Genomic DNA, 15,582 nt, shown 5'->3' with positions numbered 1-15,582 from the left:
CGCTTGAGTGACAAATGGATCCTGCTGGCGGTCTGCAAGACATCAAAGACACACAGATTTGTGGAACTTTCTGAAGTCTGAGCTCCAGATTTTCACTGAGTTAAATGTGAGTATTATTATATTGATATATTTTTAGCACTAAGTAGCAGGTAAACTGTGCTCGCTTTAGCTGCTTCTTAGCCTGTTCAGTGTTTATCAAACATTTATTTAATTGTCGTTAATCATTACAGCGGACCGCAGTGATGAGAAGATCCGTTACTTTAAATTTCCCTTTACGTGTTGTTCAACCGCCGCTATCTCACCGGGCGAGCGAGCAGCTTCTTGTGTCGGTCTGAAGCAGATATTCACTCTTATGGAAAGTTCAATGACTGTAGTGTTAGTGTTAGTTACGTCTCCTCTCGCCGTTCCTCCTTTACTCTGCTACTTGGGAACAGAATGCTGCAGGAGCCCCATTTGTCAACAGAGCTGTCAATCAATTTATGACCTATACTGTAGCCAGTCAGCCGGGGGCGATGTTTTGGCTAGAGATGTTTTGGCTTCACTTTTAGGGAGCTGTGATGGCATCTATCTTGTTATACAGTGTGTGGGCTAAAATTCACTGCTCACCTTTAAAATGTGGCTGCTTGTCTGCCATAAAACCACAAGTGTTTTGGAGGTATTGTGTGCACTATGTTGACCAGGAAATAAAAAACACTTTTATCCAGATTACAGGCTTAAATGTGAGGAATTCATTTTTTTAAGGTTCCTGATAACGATGAGAAGCATTTCCCTGTGTATTAATGCATGTGCTGTAACACTAGAGGGCAGCAACAACTCATAAGAGGCCTATCATTATAACAGTGAGGTGATAAATACACTCAGAGGCTGTCTCCTCATTCACTTCTTTTTCACTCCATCATCTCATCTCATTTGTGCGTCTAACAGAGGATTACAGTTACATAACCACCTGTGCGACCACAGTGAGAACACGCAGGGCCTAGTGTGCACAGCTCTCACTGTGTGTGCATGTGTGTGCGTGACTGATGGCATGTCAGAGAAGAATCGCAGCCTCCTCCGGGCATTGTCCCTTTTATATTGGTGTCCTCAGTAAAGAGGGAGGATAACTGAAAGAGCACATGAAGGAGGAGAAGGGAGGATGGGCTAATAGCTGCTAACACAAAACATCCACCATGCGCTCATGCCTGACAGAAAGACACATTTCCTCATATATGTGAGGATGGTGCTTTGCTGTGGAAGACAGAGCCTGAGGACAGGCTTGATCTGCTCCTGGCCTGGTGCTAAATATTCAAGTATTACTATCTGAATTTCAGGCAGCAGTGAAACAGGCTGTAATGGCTGCAACATAATCCTTGATGGATCAAAGGTCGTCCACTAAAAGTTCTTGTTGTTTCCACTGACAGGCTCAGATTGTTATTCTAAGTGTGTGACAACATGACAGAAAGGATCCCTACAGAGAGAGACCTTCTTGTTACAGAGGAAGAAGATTGTTTGAACCACAAACAGACGTTACATCGCTCTCTGCAAACACACCAGGTCTATCGCTGCCTCAGTAGGTTAGTTTATATGTTACTGTGTGACTTTGGTGTTTTAAATACTTAGTTTGGATCCAACACAATATATTATAGTGCCAACACACACACACACACACACACACACACGCACACACAAAGAAAAAAAACAACTAACTGCTCAAGGCAGATTCAGACCAGCAACTCATAATAACAGTTTTTATCAGAGTCGTGAATGATGTAGCAGCTATTTTTGGTTTCAAAAAGTCTCTTACTCTCACCAACATTACAGACAGAATGCATAAAGATGAGTTACACACCCTGAAAAACAATCTGAGCCCCCCAGTGGCAAAAAAAAAATATCTCAATGGACGTACTTCGTTCCAATCACATTGCAGACACTATAGCCATCTTGCGGCTTCAGGCTAAGGCAATCTACTGGAACAATTCTAAACAATTCTAAAACACATTTTGAGGTAATTTTAGTCCCCAAAATATGCCAAAAATGTAAAACTACAGGCATGAACCTTTTCACAGAAGTGCTCAGAATGGAAGTATAAACTTCGTCAAAGATAGTCCCTGTGAAAGATAAGATGGAAAACAAGTGGTTTTAAAACGCCTTGTGTTTGTCTTAAGAACTTGCTCTTGTTATCTTCAGTAAAGATCAGGTACATGATAGAGCCAAACATTATAATCGCCATTCAAGTGTGGAAAAAAGTGCTGGAGCTATGGCTTTCATAATATGTCAACCTGTTATTGATAATCCTCCAGTCAGTAAAACATCAGGATGGTATCATTTCCCAGAGCCTGAACTCACATCTTGTTCAATGCTTGTTTTGTCTAAATCCAGACGGTAAAGATTTTCTGTCAGCCATTAATCTATTAATCAACTAATTCACTCTAACCAGACATGATCAATGTCTCCATGGGGCTGTCATTTATGAGAGGCTGTTGCTTCTTGTAACTAAAGACGAGAAGAATTGACAGTATAAAAGTCAGTCAGAACAAAGCTGTTTAAACTTGGACAGAAATGAGAGGAAAGAGTAATTAAAGCAGGGATTTAAAAAGATGAGTGACTCCTGAGTCAGGAAGTTAAAGCACTGCAGCTCTGAGTAAAAGCTGATTAATTCACCTCTGTTCTTTCTCAGGGTGTCCACACAGTTAGGAATCTGCTCCTTCAGTCTGAGGTCCCTTCAGGCTTAAAGGAGCTCAGAAGATCTCGAATCTTTAGGGCTTGACTCTGCTGACCCTCAAGGACAGGCAGCCTGGCATTTAAAGCAGTCCTGAAGTAACAAGAGGATAGCTTAGGTCTCTTTCTGTCACCTAGTCTTAGTTAAAAGTGCTGCAGCTCTTTGGGCGACAGCTTGTCGGTGTTACAATAATCCCAGCCTAAAGAAGTGATGCGTACGTGACCTTTTCCAGATCATCAGAGAAGCTGGAGGAAACATGAATAAAGTACCCTCTCACCTCTTATTCACAGCTAAAGTGTGACTCAAATACTACCTTAAATATTAAACACAACTTAAAGTATAAAATTGAATATCAAACCAACAATCCTAAAGGATGTTCAGGCTGTGTGATCATTTGAGTCTGATTTTTGTAGATGTGGCCTTGATTTCCTAAAACTCTAAAAGAGTGCATGTGACTGGGAAAAAATAAACACTGATCAGGGTATGAATTTATATAACATTTACATTTGTATAAGTCTGGTTGTTGCGGTTAAGATGTAACCTTTATATCAGGGTCAACAACAATGGCAGCAGTGTGATTAGACACCATGTTATGTACCATCATTGAAAAGCAGAAGTACTTCACAATTCAGGGCACAAAACACTTTTTCTTCTGTGATGATTTTACAGAGCAGTTAGATTAAATAATTTGGATCTCATGTCTCAGGCACAAACCATATAAAAGAAGCAGACTTAACCACTGTAACGTCACCCATGTGGACTACAGTTATGAAGCCTCTAGTGCAGTATTGTAATGTCAAAAAGCAGCTTACTGCTACATCCACCCTGGAAAATGTCGATTTAAAAAGGCACAACCTCACCCACAACACCTCTGCTCATGACACTTAATAAACCTTCTCACCTGCAGGAGAACAACACACTGCAGTGCTGCATTCTTCTGACCTTTTTATAGTGCAGTATATATTTGATTATATACATCTTCCCTGCTGTTTACATGTCTCCCACCTGAACAACAATACATGCTCTAACAAGAATATTGGCTCTAACCTCCATCACAACGGAAGCCAATAATAAGAACATGATTTTCATTGGACTACAGATTGCGGATGGCGTGTCCTCTGATTTGACCCCCCCCAACCTGCTGAAGGGCCTTTGTTATTATTTCTGAGACAGTATTCCTTCCTTCCTTTTCACAATCCTCAGTCGTATCACACGGCTAGTTTTTCTCTCCTCCAGCAGCAGGCAGTCTGCAAAAAAGCCCTGATGCATGCACAAGATGGTTTTCTATTAAGTCTCCAGAAGAGCTGAACAAGCTGAAACATCATATAGTCCTGTACATTCTGCAGCCCCCATTAACCCAGCCGCTCTCTACACTATGACCTTGTTTGGTTTCTATAGCACATACCCTGGGGGGTGTTGTTTTGTTTGCTTCCCTGTGCACCGCTCTGCTGTACAGATCAGACAACTGGATTTCTAATGGAGGGGAGAAAGAGGAAGGACAACCTAACAAAACATCTGCACTCAGGGTTTCCAGTGAAGACAGTAAGGGGACCAGGAGATCTTTGATTATTGACCCTTTTGAAAACAATGTTTTGAAAATGATGTGCCAGAGCTGCTGGTTCTTTTAAAAGTAACAGCTGTGACCATTAGAAATATTTCTGCTTGGTTTGGTTGATTATCTGACTTAAAGAGGGTTATTTCACTTCATCAGGTAAAGAGCTGGGATCAGTGCTGGAATTCAATTATACAGAGCTACAGATAGACTGAAGATCAAGCTATGATTTACCATACGTACAACAACTGCCATGAAAAAGGTGTTGGCAGTTAAATTCTGATCTCATCCTTTGTCAGTGCTCTTTCAGAAAGCCATGCCCTGGGATCTGTCTCTTCTGCAAAGGAGGAAGGACGTTGTTCCTCAGAGAGAGGAGACAGTTCTCCATTAGAAAGCAAGGAATTCTGAAATTCTTCCTGGAAGAGAGGAGGTAATTCTCCATCAGAGAGCAAGGTATCTGGATCTTCATTGGAGAGAGAGGAATAAGTCTCAGAAGACCAGACAGCTGAATCTTAGGCACTGGAGTAAATGATTAGAAGTCTCTCAGATGACCCTGTGGTGGGACCACCTGCATAGGAGACAGTGTAGTTTCATCAAATGTGGATACCATGTGGATAGAGCATCATCTCTGTAAGAACCCAAGATTAGACTTCTGGACCCAGCAGCTGACGCTTGGTTGAGTTTGAATGCTACAGGGGTGTTCACACTGTTTGCTGAGTCCTCTATTGGGCAGACGTTGATCATAACTCCCGATGTGGTCAGACTGGATGAAGTGTGATGATCAACTTGTGAATCAGTCTGTAAATTAATAAAGCCATCAGTCCATCTAGACTTTTGTGTTATATACTACCAGCGTCAACCAACACATGGTCTCTCCCGCAGAAAGCACCTACGTGAGTCAGGTCATCCAGAGAATTGGGCAGCTCACTGACACTGTTGCCCTTTTCTGCCTTCTGCTGGCTTTAAATTCTTCAGGCGTATAAAGGATCAAGATTTGTATAAGCACCACTAAATGATTGAGGAGGGAACCCAAGATGGGAAACCTATAAGCTAACTTTGAGGCCCAGGCGAAAAACTCAGCTAGAATAACAGATCATGGGATGGAGCCAACTGTGTCCTTTAATTTTACCTAGTAGGTTGGTCCTACATGTTGACAAACATAATGTTGTACGGTTTGATATCGGGATGCAGGATGTGGAGACCCTTCAGGGTGTCCAGGGAAACCAACAGCTACAGTTACTTTAACGACTGAGTTTTCCATGTGTTGCTATGTAAGGTTCCTTACTGATGAGTAGTCAATGTGTAGAACATTGCATCATTGTTTCCATATTACAATTATACATACCTGCTTTTTATTTGTCTGATTTGTGGGGCTTCCAGTGTTCAGAGACGGTGGCTTCCAGTGTTCAGAGACGGTGGCTTCCAGTGTTCAGACAGTGGTTTCCAGTGTTCAGAGACGGTTCCTTCCAGTGTAATTCTTGTAACAAATCATCAACATTCCTATCCAGCATCTTAAATGCTCGATACAATCTGTCCCATATACTCAAACCGCTTTAAGTTGGAGATGACTTCTAACATGGATATCTGGTAATAAAAGAGGTACCATAACATTTCATTATACATCCTCTGATGGAGCAGACCGAATGCTGTATGACATAAGAATTACAAGGAGTCCAGAAACGTACTTTTGTCCCAGTGTCCATGATCAAACCAGGGTCCTTATTAGGATCGTAACGGCTACTGTTTCTTGTGTTGCCAGATTTTGGCACTTGGCTACTTGATCAAAGCAGCCTTCAGCCTAAACTCCAGAACAGAGTAAACAGATGGTCTGCTGAGGAAGGTATTATTATTATATATTATAATCACTTTATCCCTGACTATTTTAATGTAACTCATGAACAAATCAAATGAGAACAGTATGATTATTGCTTCCCACACTTTAACTGCACTCTCTCTGCCTCCTGAAGTAATTATGAATATAACAGCTAACTACAATACGAGGACTATTGTTTCATAACTGCTCGTGTCGGAGTGAACAAAATAAATGCTTTCCATAGTTGTTGACCGAACTCACAAACCTCCCATTAAACTGTTTCCTAATCTGAGATTTCCTCACAATAGGAAGATTAATTTGTGTTTTTATTTTGGCAAAAAAACAATTGGGATTCAAAATTACTTTTTTATTCAGAGTTGATCCACTGTGGGCATGTGCAACTTTTCCAGACCGGCTGGATAACACTTTTCAAATGTCAAGCTGTTTCCATTAGCATGGGAATTCTGACTGTACTTTAACTCTGCCTCTGCCTCGCTGACTGCTATTTATGGCAATAAAGAGGTTTTACTGTTTCTTATCAATATATCTTAATCTATGTTTTGCAAAAATGATGGAATGGAGACTTCCTTTCAAAATGCTTACACACTGAAGCATTTAGGGATATTAGTGAGCCATTTTTACAGTAGAAAAAGACAGAGTGCATGCATATCATAGACTGTATAAAACATAACCACTGTTATGTCATCATCATTGTTGGTTAACTGCCTTTTTGAAGCCTCGGGTTCATCAGTTCAGTCCCCATTCTGTTTTTCTGGAGCCAGAAGTGACCATATTTGGAGGAGATGGTGGAGTTAGAAAGAAACAAGGGGTTGGCAAATGTTATCATCAAGTCCTCAAGTGGCGGCTCAAAGAACTGCAGGTTTTGACACATCAGTGTTGGCTTCATACCACAGCCCTGAATGGACTTCATGCATATCCACTGAGGTTCAGATGTGAAGGAAAGCTGGTCACTCGATGATGAAGCCTGATGCTTCTCTGTGTAACTCTCAGCTTCATCAGTGAAGTGTTTGAACTACACTGCAGCCTGGAGTCTCCGTCAACAGGGACAGAAAGAGAGACAGCTTTCTGTGATGAACAAGTCCTCCGCAGCTTCACACTGCATCCGCACCTTATATTTAGATTGTTTTCATCAATAATATTGCTGCAATTTATTACTAGCTGGATATTGGGGCTGTAGTGTATTTCAGTTAGCAGTAGCTGTGGTGGCATTAGTCATGAAGAAGAGGCCTCACAGAGAAGTTCAAAACTATTGATCGTCTGAATTAACCCTTTGTTTTCAGGCTCCTATTGATTGTAGAGCAGTAAACAGGACACATGGTGGACAAATATATCACCTGTATCAAATAAGTAAGAGAGGGTGAGTGAGCAAACCAGGACAGAGGGAAGAACTGAGAGGTAATATGTCCTGAATTTCACTTCCTATTCCAGGTGTGCAAATCATATACTGTATGACAACATGCAGTATATGATTTGCACACCTGGAATACATCAGTATGACATTCTAGGAGCATGTGAACGTCCCACCCCGAGAGTGACATCAGAGGGAAATGGCCGTGGCTGTAAATATGGTAAATTATAAGGATTAGCATTTCAACGTAACATCATGCCTGATAGAATTAGTCATCAGTTTAAAATGGCTAACATCCTTAATTCAGTTGTACCTGTGCACTCAGATAGAATTGATGTTTCTGCTGAGCAGGTGAGGAGCTCCTTTAAACGTTTGAATGGGAAGAAGGCCACAGGACCAGATAACCTGTGTGCATTTAGTTTGAATACTTTTGCAGACAAGCTTGCCCCTGTGAGGCAGCCTATTTTTCAGTGTTTTATTGATACTCACATAATCCCAGATATGTGGAAGACTTCACATATAATACCTCTTCCAAAGATCACCTGTCCCAAGGAACCCGGTGATAACCGTCCTGTGGCCTTGACTCCTATTCTTATGAAGAACATCTCACCAAGTCTGTGGATGACAAACTGGATATTTTCCATTTTGCATTTAAGAGAAATTGTATCTATTATTGAAACATCTAGACAAACCCAAGTCTACAGCTCGGGCTCTCTTTTTAGACTTCACATCGGCATTCAACACAATTCAGCCAGAGCTCTTACGAGCGTAATGACTCAAATGGAGGTTAATCCTCATCTGGTTCACTGGTTCCATTCATCTCTTACAAATACAAGGCAGATAGTTAGAGTTAATCTGACATACTCAACTTCTATAGTTACTAATTCAGGAGCACCTCAGGGCTGCGTGAGCTCGCCTTTCCTCTTCACACTTTAACTACAAATATTTGTGCGTTTATGTGGATGCTACTCTATCCTGGAGTGCACATATAGATAGACAGCAACATATTTATTTTCTTAGAAGATTAAGGTGATTTGGAGCAAACAAGCAGATCCTGTTCTTATTTTTCCAGTCTATAACACAGACTGTTATGCACTAAGGAATCAGTGCCAGGTATAGTTGTCTTTCTGCTCAACTTAAAGCCCAACTTGCTCGACTGTTACGTATCTGCTCAAAGATTGTGGGTCAAACGCTTGAGTCAGATTTTAATGTTACATCCGACCCCTCTCATATTCTATTTGAAGAATATCAGCTTCTGCCATCAGAGTCCCACAGGCGCGACTGAATAGACTGAGGAACTCTTTTGTCCCTCAGTCTGTCAAGTTAACTAATCAGCGTTTGGGCTCTAAGTAGGCCGCAGGGTTCATGGACTCAGCATGGGGCGTTCAACACGATGCACTACAGCCACTGTGTAATGTCTGATGTATTATATGTTGTAGTATTTGCCTTTATTATGTTATGTTTTGTTATTTATGTTTGTTACCTGTGTGTAACTGTGGACATCAAGAGACGTAAGAATGAAAGAATTTTCAGAAACTCTGATAATAAAGTGAAATCTAATCGAATCTAATAAGAATCACTGCATCCCTTTGCACAGCCTGCAGGGTTGAGTATTAATGTCATTATGTGAGAGTGTGCACTAACAGATAAACTCAGCAGAGCAGCAGTCCAGAACACAAGTGTGAGTGTAATAGTGAGATGGACTTCCTGTTGTTCCTTCAAAGCTGCTCGCGCTCAGTTTTAGTCTGTGTTGATCCTCACATGCAGAGCAGATCACCTTCATCTGAACTGGGAGAGGAGTGTCATCCTGTTAGACCATCAGGAAACTTTACACAGTAATCCAGCAGTTCCTTTATTTGTCTACTGACACAAACTACGTCTCACGTGTTGAGCTGCTAGTCGGACTTTGAACAATGACCAACAGATAGAGAATGAGGTCTTGGCCACACTATTCTTAATCCCCAGAGAAGTCTTCGTATCATAACCGCACATGTAAAAATATTTCATAAATAATTTATTTATAACAATTTTATCTCTTTGTGTTTTGCAGTTATGGCAGCACTTTACATGGGCCAGAGGCGGCACAAAGAGAAAGAGACTCTGATGACATCCAAAGAGGACATCCGTGATAACGTCATTCACTATGATGACGAGGGCGGCGGCGAGGCAGACACTCACGCCTTTGACATGGGCACCCTGCGTAACACACACCCACATCGCACCAGCACCCACAGCAGCTCCTCCAAGAAGGACAAAAATGGCTACGGAGACGGTGTTCTGCTGCATCTCAGCGGTCGCTCCGACAACGTCAGGACACCTGACATCCACTGTCAAACAGCAAATGTCATCGCTGCCGTGAACAAAACGGCGACGCTCTCCTCCCGTGGCAGAGTGACTGAGGGCGATGCTGAGAAGATCCGCGAGTTCATTGAGCAGCGGCTGGAGGAGAGCCAGAAGGGTTACGCTGCCCCGCCCTATGACTCACTGGCTACTTACGCCTATGAGGGCGACGGCTCAGTGGCCGGCTCACTCAGCTCCATCGAGGAGTCATTTGTCATTGACGATACAGGGGACTTCAGCTCTTTGGGTGACTGGGGGCAGCCGTTTAAAACACTGGCTAACATCCTGGACAGACAGCCGCCCGCTCAGGCAGAGGAGAGCTGAGAGGAAGCTGGGCAACACAGAGACTTTGGGCAGCCATGTTGGAATTAGCTTTTTTTTCTAAACATTTTTTTTTACTGTGTGGGGCACTGGATAGAGCGATGTGAGGACTGATTAGCTGTTCATAAGAGGTAGAGTTGTGGACTGATTAGATGGGGAGCAGTGGATGTAGCTGCATTTGAGTGGTAGCTCCTCAAAGTGCCTGAGGTACTACATGTTTGTATTTGAATTCATGTTACTTAATAAAATATCTTCAACAGATGTTGTTTTTTCAAATATTTATGCCTCACATCTCATCACACGCTGGGAAAAAATGGGGTCGGTCAGTTCACCTGTGCTCACCGATGAGGGGGCTGTGTGCTCGAGACATAAGACCATCCATGGATAGAGAATAGACAGTGTCATAACTGATCCTGTTTGCAGTTCTTATCAGGATAACAACACAGTGCCGAAGGAAAGGGCTGTCTAGCATCAGAGTGTCGGGATGGAAATATTCACAACCATAGCTACACTATGTCCGATGAAATGTCGTTTTATGTGTAGGTCTTTTTTAAGTGGCTTAAGTACGTGTTCATTGTGACCCCGTCTGCAGCGGTGCTTAGCTCAGCTTCTGTTTCGGGACTTCGGCCAGTTTCTCCTAACAGGATCCGTGCTGACCGTCGTCTACTGTCACTCACTTGACTCATACAACCCCACTTCAAAAAAGCCGAACTATCCCTTTAAGGTGTCCTGTCATCATCTTGTATGCCCAATTTACATGCATCCATGCACGTGAACGCAGCACACAGCTGAGATCCAGAGCCTGCAGTTTTGAGCTCCATGCTGGAGATAAAACATTTCTGCCTGACTGCTTTTCTTCCTGTTTCATGAAACTTTAACACTTCCTGGTTGAATTTAACTTTATCATTTTACCACACGAAGGATTTTTGTCGTCAGACAGATGAAGGGTGAGAGTGAAACAAGCTTATCTAAAGACAGCAGCTCGGTTCTCAGCAAAGAGCGTCAGAAACATTGAAACACTGAATAAGAATCTGAGAAGGAGGAGACCTCTGTGGATCATTCGTCTCCTATAGAAACCTTGTAAACAGTGAACACTGAAGAAAGTGTAAGCTCTCACACACGAACAGATTTACCAGGTCACAGATCAGTGCACTGCAGTTACAATGTGTTTGCTCCTGCAGTTAGCTCCCTTTAAGTTATGTAAATGATTATGCTAAACCTGCATTTAAAAAAAGATAGAAACACCGGTACAGTTGATATAATGTACGTTAATATAGTAAACCAAATAAAGGCACTTTGTTGCACACAATGGCATATAGAGAAGAGCAGGACACAACAGCAATAAAGAAATATTCCCCATTCGTGCACTTCTTTCGTCAGCTGTGAGTGTTTAGACGCGGCTGTTTATCATAAAGCTGTGAATGCGTCTGTCAGGAGGGTTCATTTGTGTTCTTGGAGAGTGTTTGAAAGTCCCACCTGGGCCCTCACATTACTCTGGCAAATAAAAACAGTTGGGGGCCCATTCGCTTCGTCCTTCGGAAATTGCCAAATCAATATCTGTCTATGTGCATCGAATCCATCTCCTCCTCTGCGGCGGCTGTGATGGAAAATAGATTTTGTTGATTGCTACGGCGTAACAGATCGCTTCAGACAGTGGGGATGACCTTCATTCTATCAAGGCTCCATCTCAGCTGCAACAATGGACAACACTGGGCTTGGCAGGCGAGGGTCAATTCACTCCCGAGTTCATTTTGATTTAGAAGGTAAATCACAGCCGGCTTATGATCGGTCCAATCAGAACATGCCAGGATGGGGACAAGATTGATATACAGGATGTGAGATGCTCTGGATTTATATTGAAAATGGAAAATCTATTTCCAGCTCACTTAATTGAGGAGTAGATGAAGCACGAGGCACTCAGCTGTGTCTCTGACGAAAAGGTAGATCCGAACCACGGCTGTGGTGTCGATGTGTGGAGGAGGGCAGCTCAAACATCAGAGCTTTAATATGTCGACTCTGTTCGTAAAAGAAAGGGTCCCAAACAGTCGTTATTGTACTTATTGAGCTCTTTTCTACAGTGAGACGCTTCTGCAGACAATGCAGGACACACGACTTACAGGGTGATTCTATTCTGTCATCATCAAAAGATTTATTTATTATTATTTTATATATTAAGATAAGAAGTGTCAGGTGTCCCTGAAGGCAGCTGTTTGGATTTGGCTGAGTAATGAATGTCCTGACATGTGCAGGGCAGACACTGTGAATATTTAACTCATTAATTATAACTTTCTCACCAATCTGGATGTTGGTCAAGGTCTAACATGTTCGTCCTCTGTTTGAGTAATTCTGCATCTCTCACACGTCTGCTATTGAAATACATACACTCAGAAGTCAGGACATGAACACCAAAAACACTAAAGCTGTACAAGTGATATATGTTTTGAAGAGAGGATTCTTTACAGCAGAGGAGGCCGTTCTCTCTGTGAGAAGATAGTACACCTTCAGTCCCCTCACAGGACGTTTAAACTAACCAAACATGGCCTACAGGGTCACACCTCCGAGGTGTAACATCTGTAGCTTCACCTGTTCAGAGCCCTCATCAGTCAGCACCAGCACACTTATATAACATATGCTGACACACAAACAGAGACAGATATAGAATAATAAAATAGCAAACTTTATTTTGTTCAGAGGGAGGAGCAGATTTACCTAATTTCCCGCTGTCAGGAAAAGTCAGTATTTATGTAACACAGGATGATTTTAACTCCATTTTAAAAAGAGCACCACCCTGCAAAACAGGAACAGTCTGTCTGAGAGGCCACCGGGGTCGTGCTTGGTTTACAGAGACTGTAACATTTCATAAAACAACATATTCATGAGTTTAGGGATCTGTTCAACTTTGAAACTCACAAACTAATAAGTGATGAACTGAATGATATGAATCAATGCAGGTTAAATGAATGTACTTCTGAGGGCATCACCTCAGAGCAGAGGTGGAACAGTAAGAGGATAAACCTGAAGTTAATCTGTAAACTTCAGAGACAGCATCGTTCAGCAGTGAAGAGAGACCCGCCTCTGTTCCTTCCTCTTTCTTTCTATAAACACGACACCTCTTCTTCTCCTCCTGCTCAAACATTCTCTGCACTCAGCTGACCATCAGGCACTTTCTTTTTCAGGCACTGTGGATGAAAGCGTCTCATCTTTTAAGTGGTATAACCCTGGGTCATATAATGTTGTTCCTGTTTAATGTGCAGTTCTGTTGAAAAAGTAGAAAACATTAATCGGTTATTCTGCCTCATATGTATGAGCCAGAATCTCCAGGAGGTATCACAATGGTACTTTGAAATCTTGACAACGACTCGGCTACAAGCTGATGTGATGATCGTTTCTTTAGGTTTTGTAAAAACTAGCCGCTTTGTTAGGAGCAAGAAGCCCTTTTTTATTTGATCCCTTTTTTGGCTTTTTGTGAGGTGACCAGTTTGGATAATTGTGTAAAGTTTTATGTTTAATGTTAGACAGGATTAGGGCTTGTTGAGCTAACTTTTTGTGCATGTTTTGGGCAGTGCTTGCCTCTGAAGCCAATTAACTGCTGCTTTAAATCTGTATGAATCTGTGCCTCTGGCCTCTTGGGAGTGAGAAGAGTGTGGATCACACATCATGTTGGACATAGAGATTATGAGATTCACACAAATATATGGTGTCCCTGCTGTAATAAAACATGTTAGGGTTGATATCATCACTGTTCTGTCCCCACCAGATAATGTGCTTAAACTAAATAACAAGTCTTCCACATACGCAGAAACAGACCTGCATGAGAAGGACTAGCAGCTATATCACACTTTGTTTGTCTTCTGCTCCTGTAAGCAGAGCCAAACAGACAGACAGACAGACAAACAGACGTCACTCCATAGAGATACACCAAACAAACAAAAAATCTGATGTTTCAAAGTCCAAAGCAGAGAATATACAGAAGGTTGCAGAAAGAAATATATTATATTAAGGGATATTATTTTGTAAAAATGTGGAGCATCTGGTATATTACAGTACTTACAAAGGATTTATTTGAAACTGAAGATATACAAAAGTTTTGTCTGTCATCTGTTTCATTTTGTAGTTTGGACATTTGTTTGCTTGCAGATGTTCTCCGTCTGCACACACACTCCTCACTGGAGGAGCCTGACTGCACATATCCAGCTGCTGCCACACTGCATCTATTCACTCCCTCTGCTCTCCATCTGTTAAACCTGTTTAGGTCTTATTATGAGTATTAAAGACATATAGATTTGCAGATGGGGGAGAAGAACAAGATTGAAATGTATCTGAAGAAGCTCCTTACTGTGAGTGAGTGAGTGAGTGAGTGAGTGAGTGAGTGAGTGAGTGAGTGAGTGAGTGAGTGAAGGGAGAGGGGTGTACATTTCTGCAGAGGGAAGCAGGAGAGCTTGTTAAGAGATCAGTGGAGGACTGTGAAAGAATTTGGGCCACTGAACAATGGATGAATAACAAATGTAGGACACACATACAAAGATGATAGAGCCTGAGGGATGGAGAGAACGGAGCTCTAAGAGGACGGAAACACAAACCAAGGACAGATGTTTTAATGCGTGTATCGAGCTGTGAAATGATGTTTTCAAAGCTTAAGTGAGCTTCAGCCACTTCTTCATTTCATTTTTATGAAGAGTTTAAACAGATTATACAATCATTTCTGCTCACACACACGGCCCACTTCAATTTCATTTCAAGCCCTGTAGTTAAACTATAATTGGACCTCATACAAAGCTCTAAGTTTTCACAAGTGGACACACTTTATCTGCTGTCTTGTAAAAATAACAGTGTCATTAAACATCCTCAACAGAAAACGTGATGGCCATCCAGGAACAGAACCGAGGGTCAGACGGTGTGAACGAAGCTCATGACAACATGGAAGCGTTGAGATAACCTTGGGCCCTATCGTCTACCGAACGCAAAGCACCACGTGTCGTTGCAGTCGTCATTTTCCCGCCCAGCACCCACGTGGTGTAAATAGCAAGTCATCTGGCGCCACCGTTAGCGCCCATGGGCGCGTTGGTTTTGATATGAGGTGTGGTCAGGCAAACGGATGGCTCGTTGCTATCTAGAGGATGCAGAGAGCGACTGCGCCTTAGACCAACAAAAACCTGGTCTAAAGTCTAAAGTCTGTGGCGCAGTCTGTGTTTGCTATTTAAAGGCGCATTATGGAAATACATCGGAGAGTTCACAACACGAGTCTGCTTGTCACTCTCACGGGGACGCACAGCAGCGCTTCTACTCATCAGGAAAAAGCAGTGTGTTTGCAGATACAGTGAAAACAGACCGCAAGCTTTGGTTTCCATCGTCTCCTTAAATCATGATGCTGCTTTCGGTTTGTTACCGATCTGCTGAGAAGGGCAGGAAGACGTGGACAAGCTCTCCTCCACACACAACTGCTTCACCTCCACACACACCTGCTTCACCTCCACACACACACCTGCTTC

General features: G+C 42.3%; 1 pseudogene; it reads left to right on the top strand.

Moving 5' to 3' along the window:
• Positions 1–10,246, top strand: part of LOC138611086 (cadherin-12-like) — a 46,499-nt pseudogene extending 36,253 nt beyond the window's left edge.
• Positions 10,247–15,582: the final 5,336 nt, after the last annotated feature.

The sequence above is a fragment of the Semicossyphus pulcher genome, unplaced genomic scaffold (assembly GCF_022749685.1).
Source record: "Semicossyphus pulcher isolate SPU_LCO1_2020_fin unplaced genomic scaffold, fSemPul1.0.p SCAF_7, whole genome shotgun sequence".
Taxonomy (NCBI): Eukaryota; Metazoa; Chordata; class Actinopteri; order Labriformes; family Labridae; genus Semicossyphus; species Semicossyphus pulcher.
This window is presented reverse-complemented; position numbering and strand designations above follow the sequence as displayed.